The sequence below is a fragment of the Elaeis guineensis genome, chromosome 1 (genome assembly GCF_000442705.2).
Source record: "Elaeis guineensis isolate ETL-2024a chromosome 1, EG11, whole genome shotgun sequence".
NCBI classification, from domain to species: Eukaryota; Viridiplantae; Streptophyta; class Magnoliopsida; order Arecales; family Arecaceae; genus Elaeis; species Elaeis guineensis.
The window spans coordinates 75,586,743-75,596,079 of NC_025993.2; positions in this window are offsets into that span (position 1 = coordinate 75,586,743).

Sequence of the window (9,337 nt, forward strand, 5' to 3'; positions counted from 1 at the left end):
CTCCCACGAGAGCCGGACTCCGAGCTCCTCTAGAACGGGTAGCTAACCACCTCTCCCCGCCAGACACTCCAGCCGAGCTTCGGCCGACAGGCCTGCACTCCCTGGTGTGGCCGCAGTAACGGCCACGACTCTGCTCCACTTCCTGTGACGGATTCCATGCGGCTCCATTACTCCCTGGCCAACCGCTGTGATGCCCACGATCCTGCTCCACTTCCTGTGATGGATGCCGCGCGATTCTTCCATCCTCTGGCAAGTCACGACAATGGACGCCGCTCCACTCCCCACGACAGACTCCACGTGGCATGTCCCGGTGATAGCCACGATTCCACTCCACTACTCTCCGCAACAAACTCCTCCTGACTCTGGGCGGCCTACTGCCAGACGGTTACAGATATCGCTATTAGTCTGTTGCCCCCTTCGCCTATAAAAGGGGAGATCCCAGATACGTTATTCTCTAAGATCTCATTTTTACCTAGAAACTCTGCTAAAATTTTCGTTCGAGCACTCCATTCTTATTGAGGTAGAGAACTGACTTGAGCGTCGGAGGGTCTTGCCGGAGCAACCCCACCTCCGGTTTAGACTTTTTTTGCAGGTCTCGACGGCGACCGCGACCCCCACAACTCCAGCTTCTCCGACGTAGGCGGATTTTTGCACCAACAGGATTGGCGCTAGAGGAAGGGGCCTTGTGTCTTCGCGGTACCCTTGTTCTTAAAGGAGCGCTCAACGGGACCACCCCCGGGTATCTTTTCCGGCATCCTCTCCTCCTTCCTCCACTTGGTCTTTGCCCAATGCCTCCCCGCAAGGCATCCACGCGATGATCCACGGCCTCCGCGGCCAGATCTCAGGCTCTGGCCTCACCTCCAGTTTCCCAGCCTCCTTCTCCTCCTCCGGCAACGGCGGTCGACGCGGAGCAATTTGATCTGCTGGCGCAGCAGGTCAGAGGCCTCACTGAAGCTGTGCAGGCCATGCAGCAGCAGCAGCCGCAGGCATCAGTGCACCTGGAAAGAGTGTCACCGGAACACCAGAATCCGATGGTAGGGCGGGCCACTTGGGCCAACCGCCTCGTCTTTCCTGGGAAGACGAACCCAAGGGTGGAGAGCCCTCAGTCGGATCACGACTCCACCCCTGGAAGATTTCTACCCCCATTCTGCCAGAGGATCCTCGAGACCCATAGTCGAGAGGATTTTCTGGACCAGAGGCTCCAGGAGATGAACCGGCGGATCGAAGGGCTCCGCCATGCTCCCCCCGCTTATGGTGAGGATATTTGCACTGACCCTCCCTTTTCTCAAATGATCATGCAGGAACCGATCCCGCCAAACTTCAAACTCTCCCAGTTCGAGAGCTACCATGGGACTTCGGACCCGATTGACCATCTGGAGGCCTTCCAGACGATGATGCTACTTCATGGCGCACTCGACGCCATTCTATACGGAGCCTTCCCATCCACCTTGAAGGGAGCGGCGAGAAACTGGTACTCTGCGCTGAAGCCGGGTACCATCTTTTTCTTCGATCAGATGAGCCACCAATTTATGGCCCATTTTGTCAGCAGCCGGTGCCCTCGGAAGGGTTCGGAGTCCCTCATCAATATCAAGCAGAGGGAGGGGGAGTCCATTCGGGCCTACATCAACCGTTTCAATGTCACAGCGCTGGAGGTCCGAAATTTGGACCAATCGGTAGCAATGGCCGCTATGAAGGGCGGCCTTCAGAAGAATGACCTTTTGTTCTCTCTGGAGAAGAAGTACCCTAGGGATTTTGCTGATCTGTTGGCTCGGGCTGAAGGGTATGCCCGAGCGGAAGAAGCCTTCAAAATGAAGGATGAGGAGACTATGAGAGAGCGGCAGGCGGAAGACTCGAGTAAGCCCGCAGTCGAAAAAGGGCCGAGAGAAGCTCGGTCATGTTCTCGAACACCTCCCGGGCACAAGCATGTCCATACTCCTCCCCGGGTACGTAGGCAGAGAAGTTCGGACCGTGGAGTTCGGCGGGGTTCTCCACCGAAAAGATTACGCAACTACGCCCCCCTCAATGCCTCGAAGACCCAGGTACTGATGGAGGTCAGGGAGCAGCTCCTTAGGCCAGAGAGGATGCACACACACCCTGGGAAGCGCAACCCCAACAAGTTCTGTCTCTACCATCGCGACCACGGCCACGACACGGAGGAATGCATCCAGCTTCGAGACGAGATCGAGGAGCTCATCCGGCGAGGTCGACTCGATAGGTTCATTCGACGTCGGCCTGAGGGTAGAGAAGATCGGCCAAGGGCCCTGTCGCAACCTGATCCGCCAAGGAGGGAGGAGCAGCTCGGAGATCGGCCTCCAATCGGGACCATCGACTCCATCACCAGAGGGCCTCAAGGAGGAGCAGACCTTCTACGACCATGGGACTCGAGAAACCTGTAAATGTACTGCTCACGACTTTGCTTTGAATCAAAATTCTTTTCAACTTTGCATATCTTTCCCTTTTGGCATGGACTTGTTACGATTGGGGATAACCCCTTCAAACAATTAAAATAAGGTCATGTTAGGAACAGGAGGAGAACCTCATCCTAACACGAGCAAAATGAAAGTCTGATTATCTTAAGATCGGATCGGGGGAGAGGCCCATATAACGGCCCTTAAGCGCCCCCATGGTCATGTTAGGAACAAGAGAAAAATCTCGTCCTAACATGAGCAAAATGAAAGTCCGATTATCTTAAGATCGGATTGGAGGAGAGGCCCATATAACGGCCCTTAAGCGCCCCCATGGTCATGTTAGGAACAGGAGAAAAATCTCGTCCTAAAGCAAAATGGAAGTCTGACTATTTTAAGATCGGATGGGGGGAGAGGCCCTACAATGTCCTAATGTGCCCCCACAGCCATGTTAGGGACAGGAGGAGAACCTCGCCCTAACATGAGTAAAGTCAAAGGCCCGATTCTTTTAGACCGGATGGGGGGAGAGGCCCTACAACGTCCTAATGTGCCCCCACAGCCATGTTAGGGACAGGAGGAGAATCTCGCCCTAACATGATTAAAGTCAAAGGCCCGGTTCTTTTAGATCGGATGGGAAGAGAGACCCTACAACGCCCTAATGTGCCCCCACAGCCATGTTAGGGATAGGAGGAGAACCTCGCCCTAACATGAGCAAAGTCAAAGGCCCGGTTCTTTTAGACCGGATGGGGGAGAGGCCCTACAACGCCCTAATGTGCCCCCACAGCCATGTTAGGAACAGGAGGAGAACCTCGCCCTAACATGAGCAAAGTCGAAGATCCGGTTCTTTTAGACCAGATGGGGGGAGAGGTCCTACAACGTCCTAATGTGCCCCCACAGTTATGTTAGGAATAGGAGGAAACCTCGTCCTGACATGAGCAAAGTCGAAGATCTGGTTCTTTTAGATCGGATAGGGGGAGAGGCCCTTGCAACGACTTTTATGTGCCCCCGCAGTCCTGTTGGGAACAGAAGGAGAACCTCATCCTAACCTGAGCTTAGATTGACTACGTCAAGGACAGAAGGAGAACCTCGTCCTGACGATTACAAAAATCTGGTCACCCAACATGATCGGATAAAGGGAAAAGTCTCCTCAATGGCACCTCCACACCTCTACGTGACCCCGCGAAAAGCAAGGGGAGGACCCTCGCTTAGAAAAAAGAAGAAAAATTAAAAAGAAAAAGCGATGAACTACATCGGCAACAGATGAAAAATAAACCACACCAAAAACATAGGGAACTTCGTCTCAACAAAGACGGGAGCTCCTACCGAGCATCCCCGATCTCTAAGAAGGCTCTCGACACGGGTCAAGAAAATAATGACTCCTCTAAGGTAATGCGAAGTTCAGACCACGAGCTCGAGACTATGACCATGGACGATAAGAAAAGCAAATCAACGTGGCGACGACTGGGCACCTCCGAACGACACCGACGTCGAACAAGTCAAGAGACAAAAGAAGTTCGGCGGACGATGATTCAATGCGATACGTGGACGAGGTAACACAAAATCTTCTTTTCATTTCATCCACAAAATATACACTACAAAGCCCAGCAGGCTAAAAGAAGGAAAGCAAAACAATAAGAACAAGATAAAACAACAAAAGAAAAGATATATACATGGGAAGATGGAAGGACAAAAAGAGCCCTAAGGGGGCTCGGCTTCCTCCGACCTCGAACTTTCGGCTTCGACCCTCGCCAGGGAACCCCTTAAACGTCCGACTTTTGCTTCCAATTCTCTCTCTCTCATTAATATCTCCATGTATCTTCGATGAAATCACTGGCTTTCGCTCTCCGCCTCTCGATGTCTTTTTCTCAGGACCTCGGATTCTGCCGCCGCATCCTTGACGGTCTGCTGCTCGCATACCAGCTGGATGTTCAATTGCTGCAGCTCGACCTTCCCCTCTCCAAGAGCGATGGATAGTTCTTCTGCGATCCTTCTCAGGGATTGGATTTCGTCGAAATCCTGAGTGAAGGTGGTTTGAGCCCCCTCGGTTAGCTACCTTCGGAGGCGGGCAACTTCATCGGTCGCCATCCGGAGCCTCCCCTTGTATTCGTCCACCTGCTTGCGCCAGCCAGCCCGATACGCATCGTAGCTCGCCTCGGCATCCTGGAGCTGCTGCTGGAGGTCGGAGACCTTCTTCGACCACTCCCGGTCACTGTCGGCCCGAGTCAAAAGTCGGTATGAACTTCCCTCCAACTGGCCAATCCTCTCCCAGGTAGTCGACAGCTCCATCCTGAGGGAACTGATTTTGGCGGTTTGAGCCCAAATTTGATCGCTGGCATGCTTCTTGTGTTCCTTAAGCTCCTTCTCAAAGTTCGCCTTCCTCCGGCTGTACTCCATGATCCCCTTCACGTGGAGATTTTGAAAGTAGGTGGCCTCTGTGGTGGCTTCGGAATGACTCTCCCTCAACCTGCGAAGCTCGCCTTCCATCTTCTTCGACCTTTTTGTTAAATGGAGGACTTCTTTCTTCAGCCGCTGGATTGTAGACTTCAGCGGAATCCCCTGAGGCAAGGGAAGCGCTTCGGCGGGGCGCTGCCATCGGGAGGTCAATGCATTAAAATGTAGCTCATTACAAAGAAGAAGAAAGAAAGAAAGAAAAAGAAGAGAAGAAAAGTCCCCCGCAAGGAGGAGAAATTTTATTGACTAAACATTTCTTGAAGACAAAAGAAAGAAGAAAAATGGCAATAAAGGAAGAATACAAGGTTAGAGGTCTTGGACCTCTGGATCAACGGGGGGACTCGGCACCTCTGGGGGGTGGACCGTGGTGGCTGCAACGGCGGTGGAGGGTCTGACTTCATCCTCGGATGCCTCGTCCAAGAAGTTGAGGTTGAGCTCGGAGAATTTCACGACCATCTTCTCCTGGCTGAGCTCGAACCCTCTATTGAATGCGGCTTGGCCGAACTCAACCTTCAACTTCTTCATTTCGGTGGAAGTCTTGAACTCCTCCACCGCTTGACTCCTGGCCTCCGAGACCAGGGTCGAGATCTGTTCCACCATGTTGGCAACCTCGGCCTCTGCACTCCTCACCATCTCCTCCAGGTCGGCCTTCTGTTCTGCCGAGGTCTGTCTCTCTCTCTCAAGCACCTCTCAGAGACTGGCCACCTCGAGGGTCATTTCCTTAAGGCGGGCAGCCTCGGCCTGCTGACCTTCCACCACCTTATTTGTCGTCTCGATGTTGGCGAGGAGTTGGTGCCTGAGCTGCAAGGGCGACTGGAGAGTCAGAATGGGAGCTGGGAAGTTAATTAAATGAAGAAGCGAAAGGAAAAAGGAGGACGAATCTACTTACCTCGAGGAAGGCCCCCAGCGAGTCCCAGACTCGTTATGTAGGATCGACGCGGACGATCCTCTGGACGACTTCGGGCAGTGAGCACCCATCTACCAGCTTTTTTATTAGATCCCTGTCACTAAAGGGATCATCCCCCTGCTCCTCTTCAGAGCCGCGGGACTCTTCAGTGGCAGCCCGCGCGACTGCCGACCCTGCGGGCCAAGGTCTTCCTCCTCTTCCTCCTTTCACCCCCTGGCACCTCCTCAGGACGGGTCTATGAAGCGGGGACCTCTGTAGGAGAACTCAAACCCCTCGGGAAGCCCGGGCGGCAGGACGGGACGTCGGTGGCTGAGGTCGCTGGGGCGGGCACGGCCGAACTCGTCCCCTCCGCTCTGGCCCTCTTCGCCGGCCCGGAGGCCGCGGTGCCCTTTCTTTTGAGAGCCTTCAGGCCCCTGGCAAGCATCTGTGCTTCTTCGGTGTCCATGCCTAAAAAAAAAAAAAAAAGAGAGAGAAAAAGAGAAAAGAAAAGGAGGGCGTGAAAAAGAAGAAAAGAAGAGAAGTAGGAGAAAGAGAGAAAAGAAAAAGAAAAAAAAAAGAGGAGAGATGAAATACTGGCGGGATTCAGGGGGCTCAGGCCGATGTTGAACAGAAACTGCTCCTTCAGGAGGTTGGGGAGAGAAAGAGTTGGATATTTGAAGAGTTTCTGGGAGGCTTGATGGTTATCTCCCCCCAGGCTGGGCGCCCGACGGATGGAGTCCCTCAGGGAGCCCCAAGGGGGCAACTCTAGTCTCGATGTCGGGCATCGAACATAAAGAAACTTCCCCTTCCAGTTATGGATAGAAGAAGGGGCACCCTTCAGTAACCCCTTCCTACCGAACTGTGGGGAGAAGTACCACCAATCCTTCACCGTGGGATGACGCTTGAAGGTGTAGAAGTATCTAAACAAGAAAAGGGTGGGCTAGACTTTGACTACATGACAAAGAGAGAGGAACCCTATCAAAAATCTAAAGGAGTTCGGCGCAACCGAAGCCAGAGAAATATCCAGAAATCGGAAAAGAGCAATGACAAAAGGCGGCAGAGGAAGCCAGAGTCCGGCATGGAAGGCCTCCTGGTACAGACAGAAGAGTCGGGGGAGGGGCACTAGCCCGATCGGACGGGCCAGGAAGTTCCAGTTCGTACTCCAGAGGAACCCCATACTGAACTCTTATCAGTTGGAGTTCGTCCGGAGTCAGAGAACAAGGAATGGCGTCCGGTGCAAAAATCGAACAAGATTCAGCTCTACCTACCAGTTCATCTACCGCCTGAGGACTCTGGGAGATCGAGACAGACGAACTCTTAGAGCCGCTAGAAGAAGAACCCCTGGAAGACATCTAGAATCACACGAAGACCACTTACAGAGGCGAAATTCCTAAAAATCAGGGAAAATCACGGACAAGGTCTCGGGGGACTGATGTGCAGAGCAAGAGGAAGAAAGATCGAACGGCAAAAAGAAGAACAAAAAGATGAAGGAGTTCCGAGACTAACCTAGGCGATTTGGAGAAGTACGAAGGTGCGAAAATGGGGACGGCTCGAGGAATGCCTAAGGCTAGAAAGGGCATTGAGAAAAATCAAAGTTCTCAGGAAGAAGAAGGACGTCAGAACGAGATCGTCGGATAGAGCGGGACTCTTGGAGGAGGAGTGCGGGTTTAAATAGGCCCTGAGATCCGGCATAATGACAATTGCGAATCCCCTCTAGCTGGTCTCTTTTCACAGTGTGTCCCACTCACCACAGTGGGCGGTTAAAAAGTGACAGACGGCTGACAGTGCCTTTATTGCGCCACGCCTTGAGCACCATTCCGCTGCAAGTTCCAAAAGAGCCTCTTCGGTTCGTCTCGATTTGAAAAGACCCCAGCGCACGCGCATTAAATGCCAAAATATCTGAGGACGATTGCACACGAACATCGAGGGAGCGACTTCGGCTGTGAAAATCTTTCTTTACTTTCTTCATTCGAAATTCGAACTCGAAAGTAGGGGGACTGGTGTTGGGTATAAAATACCCTCAATCGAAGTTCTTAACAGGATTGACCCTCCCAGGACTCCTCCGGCTTTCGACCGCAGATGGTATCTCTCCGAACTTCTCCAACAGCCGGATTTCCATAGTGCTGACTGAATTCCCCCGACGGACGAACTTCCACTACACCACCCGAGCTCCTTCAACATGAGTTCCCCCAGTTATCTATTAAGCCGCCCTAAGCACTCACTAAGCTCCACCGCCAGCCGACTTTCTACGAATATCAGCTGTTCCCCGAATCCCTTCTAGACTTCTTCCAGCCAGGTTCAACTCCAATCCGAACTACCTCGGACTTCGCCGACGGCTGAACTTCTCCAACAGTAGATTCCTACAACTACCAGATTTTAGCCCGGGCTCCTACGGGAGCCAGATCTCGTCTCCAGCTCCAGCTGCGGGAAGACTCCGCCCAGACTCCTACGGGGGCCAGGCCTCGTTCCCAATTTCGGCTGCACGCGGACTTCGTCCGAACTCCTACGGGAGCCGGGCTCCACCCACGACCCCGACTGCTGGTAAACTTCGTCCGGACTCCTAAGGGAGCCGGACTTCAGTCCTGATTTTGATTACAGGTGGACTTCGCCCGAGCTCCTACGGGAGCCAGACCTCGTCTCCAGCTCCAGCTGCGGGAAGACTCCGCCCGGACTCCTACGGGAGTCGGGCCTCGTTCCCAATTCTGGCTGCACGCGGACTTCCCCCGGACTCCTACGGGAGCCGGGCTCCACCCATGACCCCGATTGCTGGTAAACTTCATCTGTACTCCTAAGGGAGCCAGACTTCACCCCTGACTTTGATTGCAGGTAGACTCAGCCCGGACTCCTACGGGAGCTGGATCTCATCCCCAACCTCGACTGCAGAGAGGCTTCGCCCAGACTCCTATGGGAGTCGGGCTCCATCCTCGACCCTGACTGCTGGTAAACTTCATCCGAACTCCTAAGGGAGCCAGACTTCACCCCTGATTTTTATTGCAGGTCGACTTCGCTCGGGCTCCTACGGGAGCCAGACCTCGTCTCCAGCTCCAGCTGCGGGAAGACTCCGCCCGGACTCCCACGGGAGTCGGGCCTCGTTCTCAATTTTGGCTGCACGCGGACTTCGTCCGGACTCCTACGGGAGCCGGGCTCCACCCACGACCCCGATTGCTGGTAAACTTCGTCCGGACTCCTAAGGGAGCCGGACTTCACCCCTGATTTTGATTGCAGGTGGACTTCGCTCGGGCTCCTACGGGAGCCAGACCTCGTCTCCAGCTCCAGCTGCGGGAAGACTCCGCCCGGACTCCTATGGGAGCCGGGCCTCGTTCCCAATTCTGGCTGCACGCGGACTTCGCCCGGACTCCTACGGGAGCCGGGCTCCACCCACGACCCCGATTGCTGGTAAACTTCATCCGAACTCCTAAGGGAGCCGGACTTCACCCCTGACTTTGATTGCAGGTAGACTCAGCCCAGACTCCTATGGGAGCCAGATCTTGTCCCCGACCTCGACTGCGAAGAGGCTTCGCCCGGACTCCTACGGGAGCCGGGCTCCGTCCTTGACCCCCATTGCTGGTAAACTTCGTCCGGACTCCTAAGGGAG